Below are 13,267 nucleotides of genomic sequence, written 5' to 3' on the forward strand. Positions count from 1 at the left end.
CTTAAGTGGGTGGCAAAAATACTAGTATTAAGACCATCTTATTCATGCATTTTGTGATTTTTAGTAACTTTAATCACTTCTAGAATTTACATTTCCAGGATTGAAGGGTTCCCTATTTTGGGGGGGAAGGGTGTTTCCCTCATACATCAGACTCTAGGCCTTTTGATATGAGATCTGTGCAGCTTTTTCCAGAATTCATTGTTTTTTCTTGTTGTTGTGGATCAAGGGAAGGACAAACAAGTTATGGGTTTAAGCATTCTTGAAAGCTTATGGATGTTCTCTAATCATTAACAAGAGTTTTTACAGTAAAGACAATAGCCTGTTCAGAGTGTGATAAATTCATCTTAGAGCTGAACGTTTTTATATGCCAATTTCTATCCAGGTGTCACCCAGCTATCCCAAAATACAGCGCTTTCTTCAGAAGCCTTTCTCAAACTCAGGCTAAAGGTAAAGAAACAATTACCATTTTGGAAAAGCGAAAACCCTCTTTGTAATTTTTTCGGCTAGTGAAAAACCGAACTTTCGGGTGGGGGCTGGAGGGCTCGTACTTCTTTTCTTATAGAAAAAGTATGTAACCCAACCATTCTTTGGTTTCTAAGAAGTTAGAGCTCAGTTGAAGCCTCACGTGCAGAAAATCACTCACTCTGGGAAATGGACACAGTATTGAATGCTAAATTAGTTTCTGATCTGCTATTACATTAAAAACATTTTACAAATCATTCTGAATTATATGTATTCTAAGAGTGAGTGGGTTCACATTTGTTTTTGAGTAGGGCATAAATCATATTACCTTAACAAGGTAATAAAAGGCAGAAGCTATTGTTTCGCACAAGACTTGGCTAATGCTTTCGGATTTATTTCGGAAGCTTTCAGAGACGACGCCTAGCAATATATTGGCGGTTGGCAGAAACACGATCCAAACGCGATCCAGCCTAAATCCCTAAATTTTGGCTTCCGCCCAAGGTGTGTAGCCCGTATCCATAGAGACCGGAAAAAGCGTCCCCGAGCTGGGGCGGGCCCCTGCCTCGTCTAATCTAAACTGCTTCCGCTTTCGGTGGGAGGAAACAAAAAAAAACCCAACAAAACGAAAAGGATTTGTGTGCGCGCCCAAGGAGCGTTCTTTCTCTCGGTCCCTTGATGCTCAGCACTGTTTTCGTTGAGTTCCTAGTCGAACCACAACTCCCAGGATGCATCCACGTTCTAGAGCAGTCAGAAGAGCTGTTTCCGGTTTGGGTCAGTGCGCCTGCGCACGAACTGTGCTCTTATTGGTTCGAACAGCCTCGTGCGATGCGCGTCACGGCGACGTGCAGTCGTGGGGGCGGGAAGACGCGGCGGTGGCTGTCGCGGCGGCGCGAGCAGGATCTCAGACGCGGTATCGCGGCGGCGGCAGCGGCGCGGGTCCACCGGGTCCCCTCCCTCCTCCGCTCCCCCTTCCTCCCCCTCCCCTCAGTTGTGGTTCCCGAGGAGTCCGAGACCTGCGACGAGGTGGCGACACGCTCTGGGTGAGGGTCTCTGGAGTGTTAGCGCCGTTTCCCGGGCGAAGGGAGAGAGCCCGGGGTCGAGGAGGAGGTAATGGGTCTGAGGCGGAGAGTGTCCCCGGCGCGGGCCAGGGAGCGCGCGCTCGTCCCAGCCTTCAACTTGGCCTCCTTACCTGACCCGCCGCGGGGCACAGTTTGCAGTGCAGTTGCCCCAGGGGCCGACCGTGAGGGGCCTGGATCCGCCCTCCTTTCAACCGCTGTCCGTAGCGCTTGGCGCCCCCCTCCCGTCTCGCCCCTCCCGGCACGGGGTCCGGAGTCCTCTCTCACCTCTTCTTCTTTCGCGTGCAGTTGCCTTTCCTTACTGCCCCGAGAATCTCTACCCTCCCTTTCATTTCCGTCCCGTTTATTCTAGGAATTTCTTTGGTGGCAGGCTTCGAATGGGTTCTGCTTGGTACTACTTTTATAGTCCCTGGGGTACGAAGATTTTCCTTACCTTTTCTTCCGTGGCGCTCCCGACAACCTACTTGGGATATAGTACCTTGGGCCCTCGTTTGCCAAGCCCCGTTTGGCTTTTCGTCTTTCACTGTTTGCTTCTTTTAAAACTGGTGGTAACAGGGTTTAAATTGGTGCCAGGGGTCTGTAAGAGAGTTCGGCTTGGAAACTAATAGGTAACTTCTTTTCTCCTTCTGGATTTTGACAGTAAGTATAAATACGTTTGTCTGTGGAATTTGACAACTTCACCAGATAGCCCAACTGTTACTTTTGGTAGAAAGATTCAAATGTCCGACCGGAATTTTGCTGGGTATGGTGACTTCAGTGCAGGTTCTTGGCATTTTTTTTTTTTTTTTAAGTAGGATGGCCTTTTAATATTTTATTTTTAGATTCTGTATTTCTTAGCCTGCTATTAATCCCATTAGATCTCTTCCAAAAACAGTCTCCCCACCCCCAAGAAACTGTTTAAAACGAACTTAAATCTTTTGTAATATTTAAAATCATTTGATTACAAAACTTGTCAGTGAGGTGTTAAAAACAATTCCCTTCAACCCAAAGCTTTACTTTTGGAGGGGAAATCTTCAGCTGTCATTTCTGAAGTTTGAAGTGTTCTCTTGACAAAGGCCACCCATTGTCTTCTGTTATCATGCTCTCACTCTCATTCTCTTAGCATTTGCTAGATTTTCCACTCCTAGTTTTTCATTTCATAGAAATGAAGATTTTCATTTGCTGACTGACAGTTTGTAACTAAAATAATTTCATCAGCAGTTGGGACTTCGCAGGAGGTGGCAACTGCTTGATGGTTAATTATTAGGAACTTTGAAAAAATTTCAGGTTGATTTAAATATGAAAGACATTTCTTCTATCTTGTTTGTAACTGTATATCCACCATTATATGTTCATATCTATACTTAATATAGATAAGTATATATCTATGTACTTATATATCTGCTACTTAATAGCAGATTTTCTCTTATCTGAACACTACAGATGAGAAGAGGATTTCCAGCACCTAAAAGAGAGTTTGTGTTATTCTATCCCTAGATTAGTAAGAATAAATAAATGGATGAATCTTTTTCCACCAGTAGTATCAATTTAGCTGATGCACTTTCTTCAGTATAAATCGCATCTTGTGTTCCAAACTGAAAATAATTTTATTCTTTATCTCAGGGGCCGGCAAACTTTATAGCTTGTGGGGCGAGTTTTGCTAGCTGTCTGGTTTTGTAAGTTAAGTTTTTAATTGGGATATAGCTGTCTGTATTCATTTTGATGTTGTTTGTGGTTGCTTTTGCAGTGCAAGGGTAGAATTGAGTAGTGGGACAGAGACTCATATGGCCTACAAGCCTAAAATATTTATTCTCTGGCCCCTGCTAGAAAAAGCTTGCTGACATCTATTAACAGTCATGCATATGTAATGTAGAAAATTAAAATGAGTCAAAAAAGTATAAAGAAGAAAGTAAAAATTGTCCAGAATCACACGACTCAGAGGGGTTTGTTTTTGTGATTATTACAGAAACCGTTAGTGATTATTTTTGTATAACTGGACTCATACTGTTAAGTGGTGATTTGTAATATTTTTTTTAAAGATTTTATTTTTTTAAGGTAATTTCTACACCCATTGTGGATCTCAAACTCATGTCCCTGAGATCATGATTTGCAGGGACTGAGCCAGCTGGGCACCCCTGTTAGTAATCTCCTTTTAAAAAAACTCCTCAGATTATTGTTATTTGGCTCTTGGATACATTTGTATTTTCTGCATAGTAGAGTTTACTAGAAAGAAGATTGATTGATGAGCCGAGTTTTCGTGATTTGTCTTACCAATTAAGATTTAAAAAAAAAAAGGAATAATAGACACTTGGTGGTGGTGGTAGTGGTGGTGAACTCCATTTACTGAGCACTTACTGTGTGCTAGGTAGTTTTTCAGTACTTTACATGTGTTAAGTTATTATCTGCAGCAGCTCTGTGGATACACATACTGGTATCCATATTTAAAGATGAGGAAACTGAGGCACAGAGAAATTAACTCCGCAAGTTTATCAGCTAGTTAATGGTACAGTTGGAATTTGAATCCATGCATCCTTCAGGACCCAGGCTCCCAGTATGCTACAGAGCCTCTCATTAGAGCATTGCTCAGTGTAGGAAAGTTGAGACAGTCCAGAGGTTTATGATGTAAAAATTCGTCCTTACGCTTTTCTTTCCAATTTCACTCTCTGTAGAAATTCACTGCAGTTTGATATAGAGATTTCCAGCTCTTTGTCTGCTTATACAAATGTTTATTCACAAATTTGTCTATACGTGCTGGTTTTAAAAAAAATAATAGACTTGATTTTTTAGATCAGTTTTAGGTTTACAGAAATTTTGTGCAGATAATATAGAGTTTCTATATCACCTGTTCTCTATTTTCTGTTATTAAAATAGCATGCATTAATGTGTATTTGTTACAGTTGATGAATCAGTGTTGTTACATAGTCATTAATTAAAATCTGTATTTTATAATAGGTGTCCTTTTTATGTGGCAGAGTTGTTTTTTAAAAAGGGATTCAACCAATCATTGTTCTGCAGTGTGCTTTTTTCGGGTGGTTTTTAAAATATAGTGCTTCTGGACTTTGTAGTGCAAAAAATATCATTAATTCACTAATTTTCAGATTAATAACACAAATTTTAACAGTTTTTTTGGAATGGAAAAGTTGCTAGGAAGTTATTTGATTCCTTTTTTTTTTTTTTCCTTCAAAAGTTTATGTTGTATGTCAGTTGTTTTTCTTGGAAGGAAAAATTCTTATTTTTTGACTGGACATTTCAGCCTTTTTTTTTTAAAAGATTTTTTTTATTTATTTGACAGAGTGAGAGAGCACAAGCAGGCAGAACAGCAGGGGGAGAGGGAGAAGCAGGCTCCTGACTGAGCAGGGAGCCCAATGCGGGGCTCGATCCCAGGATGTTGGGATCATGACCAGAGCCGAATGCAGTTCTGCACTTAACCAGCTGAGCCACCCAGGAGCCCCACATTTCGGCTGCTTGAAGTTGTTCAGCTTTTTGGAGATTTTCTTGCTGTTCTTCATTGGAAAAGTGATGCACACCAACCTAGTTACCGTTAACATCCTCCTCATTGAAACAGTTTCTTCCCCACCCATCTTTTTTGTTCTTAGCATTCTCTTCCTCTTTCTCCATTTCTGCATTTCTGTTCTTAGAATGTAAACTTAAGCATCTAATTCCCCATATTCTTGTACTCCCGATTTTATCTAATCGTAACCCTGGGATTTCTTCATCTGAAGGATTTAGTGCTGGGAAGAACTGAGTCAAAGTTCTAGCAGACATTGTCACTTTCTTAACATTGTATATTTTATGCTGGGCCAGGCCTTGAGGAAGTTAAGTCATTCAGCTGTTATCTATTTCATTGATTCCTACTGTCATGATTTCCCCAGAGTTCTTATCCATGACGAAATGGGTGTCCACAATCATGAGTGACTGAATGATCTCTGGGTCTATACAGGTGATGAGATGTTTGTGTGTTGGTACACCAAACAGAAGGATTTTACTAATTCTCTTTGGTGCTGCTATAGAAACCTTTGCACAAAGGAATAGAAGTTAGAAAAAGCTTGTGAATTCCCACCAATCTAGAGATAAGTTTCTAGAGCATCATATTCACTTTAGACATCTTTTTAGAGCTCTTCAGCTGCAGTAGTAGTTTTCCTGCAAAATCTTGGAGAATCATGAATCAGATGGGTAACTGAGAAGTAAAACACCTCTAATTTTTTCCTTTCCTTTTGTTTCTAAGCACTTTCATGACCTTTCAAGCTTTCCTAGTGTTTGGCGCTGCTTTTCTCTGTGGCATACTACACTAACGTTCTTAGTTGCTGTCCTGTTTCTCTTGTGTATCTTTTCCTAGGAAGAAGGTCAGTGCAGCAGCTAATCGTTTGGTGACCTCAGAGAAGTATGAATTGGGACAACATTGACAGTCTTGGCATCATTTCAGATCTTTCTTCTGAAGAGTTCAGTCGTTAGTTTAAAAGATATCTTGGCTGTGGTTGCATTGCTGTCTCTTAACGTGCACATGAAATTCTGTAATACTTTATCATTTTATTCTTGTATTTTGCACTTTTATTCTAATTGGTCACAAAATGAGTGTGTTAAGTCTTTAAAGTTTGTATGGCAATGTAGAAGTTCAAAGAAGAGCAGTAACAAACTTGATGTATTGATGAGATTCTCCTCCCAGAGATCAAAGCTTTGCAAAATGTTATTGGAAGATCTACATTCAAGACAGTGTAATTGTAGGAGAGCAGATCTTTCTGCTCTTGAGGAAAGTTGTTTAGATGTTTTTGGTAGTAGCGACCAATCAGTGCCATAAACATCTCCAGCTTTGCCAGTTCTTGACTAGCTTTATTTAGTTGCAATTTGAGAATCTCCGCTTGGATTTGTAGTGGATATTCTAATGCTGTAGAAACTCTCAGCATAGGCAGAGGGTCCACTTAATTTATTCTGTAACTGCTGCAGGTTGCTGGGCAGCTAGTGTTTGTTTCTGCTGGACATGATGGGTGCAGATTGGCTGGCGATAAGCAGCTCTCAGAAAACCTACACCCGAAACCAGCCAACCCTTCTCAGTTGTGGCTCGGAATAATGCTTCTGGGTGTGACTAGAAATAGCCTTGGAGCTTGGCAGGTGGCGCCATCTTGGCTCATAGTAGTGTGCTTTAAAAATTAATATTCATAATAGCTTCCCACCTCAGTACATTTGCATCTACTCTGTTCTTTTAAGTAGTTCTTTAGTATTTTATTACATGGGTGAGTCATAATTTAATAGTGTTCCTATTACTAGATATTTAGATTGTTTAAATTTATTGTATTATGTACATATACATATGTACAATTGCTGATGCTAATGACTCTAAAGGATAACTTTCTAAGGTCTAGTTACTGGGTTGAAGGAAGTACATGGTATTTATTTTAGTTTTTTACATTTTTATTTAAATTTTAGTTAACATACAATGCAACATGGGTTTCATTTTGATATGTGTAACCAGAATGCCATCCAGAAAGGTCACAGTAGTATAAACACTCACCACAAATGTGGGTGAGGTCTAGTTTCTCCATGCCATTGCCAACTTTTTAAAAAAGTCTTTATCTTGTTAGTTAAATTTTCCTTGCAGTGTATTATGTCTCTCTCACTTGGAGATGTGTTTTGTTGTGATGTCATTCTTTGAAGTTGATTTAGAATTATTTTAGATGGAGCCTACATGCTGTAGTTGTTCTTCCTAGTACTCTTAAGGTCTGCTCACCTATTTAGACTCCTTGTCCAGCCCTTGAAAGCAGTATGATTTTGCCACCCCTATTAAAAGAGTCTGAGGGATGGGCCAGTAAGACTATATATTTCTTGAGGGTAAGGAGAATGTAGTTTTCTTGTATCGAACAGCAGTCCTGGCTTATAGCAAGTGGGAAGTAATGGTCTTTTAAAACCTAAATTGGATTGTGCTCTTGTGCTGAGTGAAGTGCTTTAATTTTGTTAAAAATAACCTTTTCAAAGTCTTAGTGAAGTATAAACTTGAAAAATTGCAGCATAAAATTGTCATCTTGGGATATGTTCTCTATTTCATCCTTTAATTCTAAAATGAGATAAATAAGGCAGATGACTATCCTAGGATCTGTTAGGAATAATTAACCTATTTAATAGGTGACATTTGGTATTCAGTTTTGGAGGTTAAGGAATGGATTAAATAGGGGATTTGTTTCATGTAACCCATGATTTTGGTTTTTCTGTATTGCAGTATACCATGTGTTAGAAGGGATGTATGCTGTCTAAATGATTTTATAGCCTGGCTTAATTAGACATTATAAGTGTACAGAGAGAAGGAAAAGGGAAGCTAAATTCTAGAAACCGCCAGAATATCTTCAGGCATGGGAAAATACCTGTTGGAAAGGACACTTGTAGTTTTTTTAATGGAAGAGTACAGAAAAATAGAATTTTTTAATAGCTGATTTATAGTATTACATATTTTTTAAACAAATTTTATCTTTAAAAAAAATGTTTGACAGACAGAGCACAAGCATGTGGGGGTAGAGGGAGAGGGGAAATAGAGTCCTCACTGAACAGGAACCCTTGATGTGGGGCTCAATTCCAGGACCCTGAGATCATGACCTGAGCTGAAGGCAGATGCTGACAGAACCACCCGGTACTCCAGTATTACATATTCTTATTAGATTTATATATTTTCTGCGGTATCCATGTACTAGAAAACAAAGCATATAAAGCATATGGTCTTAAAGAGACAAACTTACCTTATTAAATTTTGGCCGTCTAGGCCTTTTGTATGCATTTCTTTTGTTAGTATATTAGCTAATTATTTTTCACTGGCAGCCTATTCACTTAAATCCTGTATGCCCTGGAATCTTAGTTTAGTGAGCATATTATACATAATTGTGTCTATACACTCCTTTGGTCATGGAAGAAAGTGGTGTGGTGAAAACTCTTCAGCATGGTGGAACAGGCAGGTTACTTTTTATTTGCTTGAAATTTATTTATATCCTTTGTCATCCAGAAGTGTAATAAAATATAAGGAGGAAAGGAGGAAAAGAAAGAAGCATATAATTCAATGGCTAAGAATAAAATTTGGATTTGAGTTTTCTTGGCAGCAAAGGTAAAGATGGAAATATGGCAAAATACATAGCATTAAACGGAGGAGGAACAAGACCTAATTTTCCCAGGGGTAAATCTTTTCTTGACAGATTTTAACGAACTATTTAAGTTGGAAAGTACATAAAAGCTGTTCTTTTTGTTTGTTTGCTAGTTTGTTTTTTTTTGCTAGAGGCCCTAGGGTCTAGCAAAACATCTAAGCATTAACATTTCAGGCCAGTCAAAGAAATTTTGCATGGGGTTTGATTTGAATTTAGGTTGCATATGTGCATTTTATTTGGGTAATAGATTTTTTTCCTGAAAATATTTCAAACATTCAGGAGACTACAGAGACCAATATAATTAACATTCATATATCCACAACACGGCTGTATCAAATCTCAGCATTTTCTCATATTTTCCATTTCAGAAAAAAATTGCACATACACTTAAGCACCTTCTTGGATTATATTTCACTTGTTTCCAGAACTAATGACTATTGTGAATTTAGTGTTGATCATTCCTAATGCTTGATTTAGGTAATAGAAATACTTCCATAAGCAAATCATAATATTGTTTTGTATGTTTTCAAACTTGGTGTAAACAGTATTCTGCCTATTCTGTAACTTGTTTTTCTTGAAACATGTATTTTTGATTCATGTGAAATTCCTGATACATTACCATTTTTGACCTACAAAAATGACAGTTTCATATGATTCAACCTAATTATAGTCATCACTTTTATCTGGGGTATAGTTACATTATTCTGTTAAATGAGTACAGCCATTTTTAGTTTATTAGCATGTTGATAGGTATTGAGGTTGTTCCCTATTTTTTTCTCTCTCTTTTTTTCAAGATTTTATTTATTTATTTGACAGAGAAAGATCACAAGTAGGCAGAGAGGCAGGCAGAGAGGAGGAAGCAGTCTCTCTGCCAAGCAGAGAGCCCAATGCGGAACTCGATCCCAGGACCCTTAGATCATGACCTGAACTGAAGGCAGAGGCTTAACCCATTGAGCCACCCAGGCACCCTATTTTTTTCTCTTAAAAACAATGCTGCATTGAGTATTCCTGATTAGGAATCCTTGTGCACATATTTAAGATCTTTGGCAAGTTTTTAAAACTGCATGTTGGAAGCCATTAATGAATGGGTTGTGAAATCAGTTTAGGGATTAAAGTAGGATAGAAGGTGTCAGTTTGTATTGTAGGCAGTATGGATAAAATGCTTTGTGAAATTTTTGTTTCTTTTTGTGTATATGTATGTATGTGGTTACTAAGTTTTGTTTTTTGTAAGTTTCTTTATTTTTATGTAATTTCTGCACCAAATGTGGGCTTGAACTCACAACCCCAAGAATCTAGTCACATGTTATTCTGACTGAGTCCGCCAGCCCCCCTATGATTACTAAATTTGAAGTGAAATTCTGTAATGAAAATTACCCAGAAGTGAAGTTAATGGGTTGGAGGTTATAAATATTGCAGGAACTTTTAACTCTATCAGATAGTGCCAAATTACCCTCCAAAATTGTGTCACTTTGTTTTAGTGTGAGAATATGAGAATTTGGTGTTTCCAAATCCTGTGATCCATGACATTGTCAGATTTTTTTACATGTTTACAAATCAGATGAGATTTTTATAGACAAGATATCACATCATCTTAATTTTTAATTAAGATTTTTCGTAATTATGAAATTGAGCATTTTTTCAAATGTTGAGTGACTGTTCAGGTTTCCATTCCTTTTTTTTTTTTTTTTTAAAGATTTTATTTATTTATTTGACAGAGAGAGGTCACAAGTAGACAGAGAGGCAGGCAGAGAGAGAGGGAGGGAAGCAGGCTCGCTGCCGAGCAGAGAGCCCGATGCGGGACTCGATCCCAGGACCCCGAGATCACGACCTGAGCCGAAGGCAGCGGCTTAACCCACTGAGCCACCCAGGCGCCCCCTTTTTTTTTTTTTTTTTAAAGAGAGAGAGGTAGAGAGTGTGCATGAGAGAGTATGCACATTTGCGCTGCCAGCAGGGCAAGGGCGAAGTTGTGGGAGTCTGTGGGAGGGGGGAGCCGGCATAGAGAGAGAGAGAGAATCCCAAGCAGGCTCCACACCCAGTGCAGACAGAGTCCCACATTGGCTGGATCTCATAACCCTGAGATCATGACTGGAGCCCAGATCAAGAGTCAGATGCCTAACCACCTGAGCCACCTAGGCACCTTGTTTTGTCTTTTTAATTTGATTTTAGGAAATTATGTATTTTGGTTATGTCTGGTAAGTGAATTGCAAATATTTTCTTCTAGTGTATGTGGTTTATCAGTTAACTTTTTACATGGTTTTGTTGAATAGAGTGATTATTAAATGTATCACTATTTTCCTTATTCATTTGTCTTTTCTATCTTAAGAAATCTACCTCAAGGTCATTAAGAGTCTCCCAAATTTTTTTCTTTTTTTAAAGATTTTATTTGTTTATTTGACAGAGACAGCGAGAGAGGGGATCCAAGCAGGCAGGGAGGGTGGGAGAGGGAGAAGCAGGCTTCCTGCTCAGCAGGGAGCCCAATGCAGGCTCCATCCCAGGACCCTGTGATCATGCCCAGAGCCGAAGGCAGACACTTAACGACTGAGCCACTCAGGTGACCCCCCCAAATTTTTTTCTAAAAGTTTTTGAAGGGGCCCTTGGGTGACTCATTTGGTTAAGCATCTGACTCTTGGTTTTGGCTTAGGTTGTGATCTTGAGGTTGTGGGATAGAGCCCTGTGTTGGGCCCTTTGCTCAGTGTGGGGTCTGCCTCAGATACTCTCTTTCATAAGTTAGTAAAATCTTTAAGAAAAAATTAAATTTTTTTTTTTTCTTACATTTAGGTCTTGATTCTGCCTGGAGAAAAGTTTTTTTGTGTGTATGGTGTGAGGCAGGAGGCAGGGATCTAATTAGTTTTTTATGTGTATAGCCAGTTGACTACAGTGCTGTTTAACAGTGTGTTTTAAAATTGGAATTGTTAATCTTTTAAGCAGTTTTTGGTTCAACACAGTAACAACCTTTTTGTCTTTCCTCAGGCTGCTTCACATGTTCAAGTTTGTGACTTCTGTGCAAGAGTAATGTGATTGGGTGATTACTTGATTCAGAGAACAACTTATAGGAGTAGATGGAAACAGAGCACATTTTTGTAGATCTCACCCAAATGTCATTTCTCTCATCCACTTTTCTGATAGAAGCTGGGTTGCAGATAGTTTGAGGCTGTACTTTGGTGAGGAAACAGATTGCTGGTTTTTGCATTGCTGGTAAACATCAACAGACTTTGGAAGCTAGATAAGCTGGTGTTCTGTTGATTTTTTTTTTTTTTTTAAAGATTTATTTATTTGAGAGGGAGAGCAGAGAGAGTGACAGAGAGCATGAGCAGGGAGGAGAAGGAGAAGCAGGCTCCTTCCTAAGCAGGGAGCCTGATGGATCCTAGGATCCTGGAATCATGACCTGAGCCGAAGGCAGACACTTAATGAACTGAGTCTCCCAGGTGCCCCTCCATTGACATCTTGATACTTGAAACTTCAGAATACAGTTGACCCTTGAACAGCATGGGTTTGAATTGTGCAGGTATCGTTATGGTTGGATTTTTTTATGGTACAGTACTTTAAGTGTATTTTCTGTTGTGATTTTCTTAAAAAGTTTTTCTCTAGCTTAACTTTATATAACAAGACAGTGTATATAGTGTGCCTGGGTGGCTCAGTCAGTTAAGCATCTGCCTTCGGCTCAGGTCATGATCTTAGGGTCCTGGGATCGAACCCCAGATTGGGCTCTCTGCTCAGCAGGACGATTTGCTTCTCCTCTCTCTGCCTTTGCTTTTGTTCCCTTTCCCCCCATACATAGATACATCTTTTATAAAAATACAATAAGTAAATAAATAATAAATAAATCTTTTATAAAAATACAGTATATATAATACAGATAAGTCCAGAGTCTTCCCTCCAATCTTTTTTTTTTTTTAACTCCTTAGAACTTGACTTTATATTTCAGGGATTTGACAAAGTAAATTCAGATGATTTTTACTGAGGAGTAAAAATATTTTTTTGGTCATGTTTATGGTATTTGTCAGCTTTTTACAAAGCCAGATTTATTGAGTATAGTTTATATTCAGTAAAATTCACCCTTTTTTAGATGTCCAATTCTGTGAATTTTTACAAACATTACTGAAGGATTTTTCAGTGGCCAAAGTGGATTTGATAACTAGTGGAAAGGCCTAATGTAGCAGCTCAGTACATAACAGTTGGCATCTGTTTATCACTTTGGAAATCTTCGTAAGAAGATTTGTATTAGGCGTTAACAAGAGACCAGTTGTGTTGTCAGCTCCACTGGCTTTTCCCACAACTCAGCTTCAGGTGGTATTTGTCTTTTTTTTCCTCAAGAAAGTTGGCGGGTGGGATGTGGTAGTTAGAACAGGTTCCATGTGATTTTACTTAAAAGTTGGCCTACACTCTAGGGTTAAAGAAAAAAGTAGTGTAAATGATACAAAGTGTCACCTGTGTTTGTATATCCCCAGTAATTTTTTTTTTTAAAGATTTTATTTATTTATTTGACAGAGAGAAATCACAAGAGAGTCAGGCAGAGAGAGAGGAAGGGAAGCAGGCTCTTCGCTGAGCAGAGAGCCCGATGTGGGACTCGATCCCAGGACCCTGAGATCATGACCCGAGCTGAAGGCAGCGGCTTAAGCCACTGAGCCACCCAGG

General features: G+C 39.0%; 1 protein-coding gene and 1 pseudogene across 5 annotated transcripts in view; one reads left to right on the plus strand and one right to left on the minus strand.

Annotated features, from left to right (window-relative positions):
- The first annotated feature begins 1,327 nt into the window (after nt 1-1,327).
- The window catches only part of ADIPOR2 (adiponectin receptor 2), a 93,969-nt gene continuing 82,029 nt past the window's right edge, over nt 1,328-13,267 (plus strand). For 3 of the 5 annotated variants that reach the window (XM_046011069.1, XM_046011067.1, XM_046011066.1), the window contains exon 1: nt 1,328-1,502. The gene's annotated coding sequence lies outside the window, so the exon portion shown is untranslated. Of the gene's footprint in view, nt 1,570-13,267 lie in introns of all 5 variants that reach the window. The other 2 variants (XM_046011068.1, XM_046011070.1) reach the window with 2 other exon arrangements.
- On the minus strand, nt 1,521-6,624 carry LOC123946477 (annotated as a pseudogene).

Source organism: Meles meles, chromosome 7 (assembly GCF_922984935.1).
Source record: "Meles meles chromosome 7, mMelMel3.1 paternal haplotype, whole genome shotgun sequence".
NCBI classification, from domain to species: Eukaryota; Metazoa; Chordata; class Mammalia; order Carnivora; family Mustelidae; genus Meles; species Meles meles.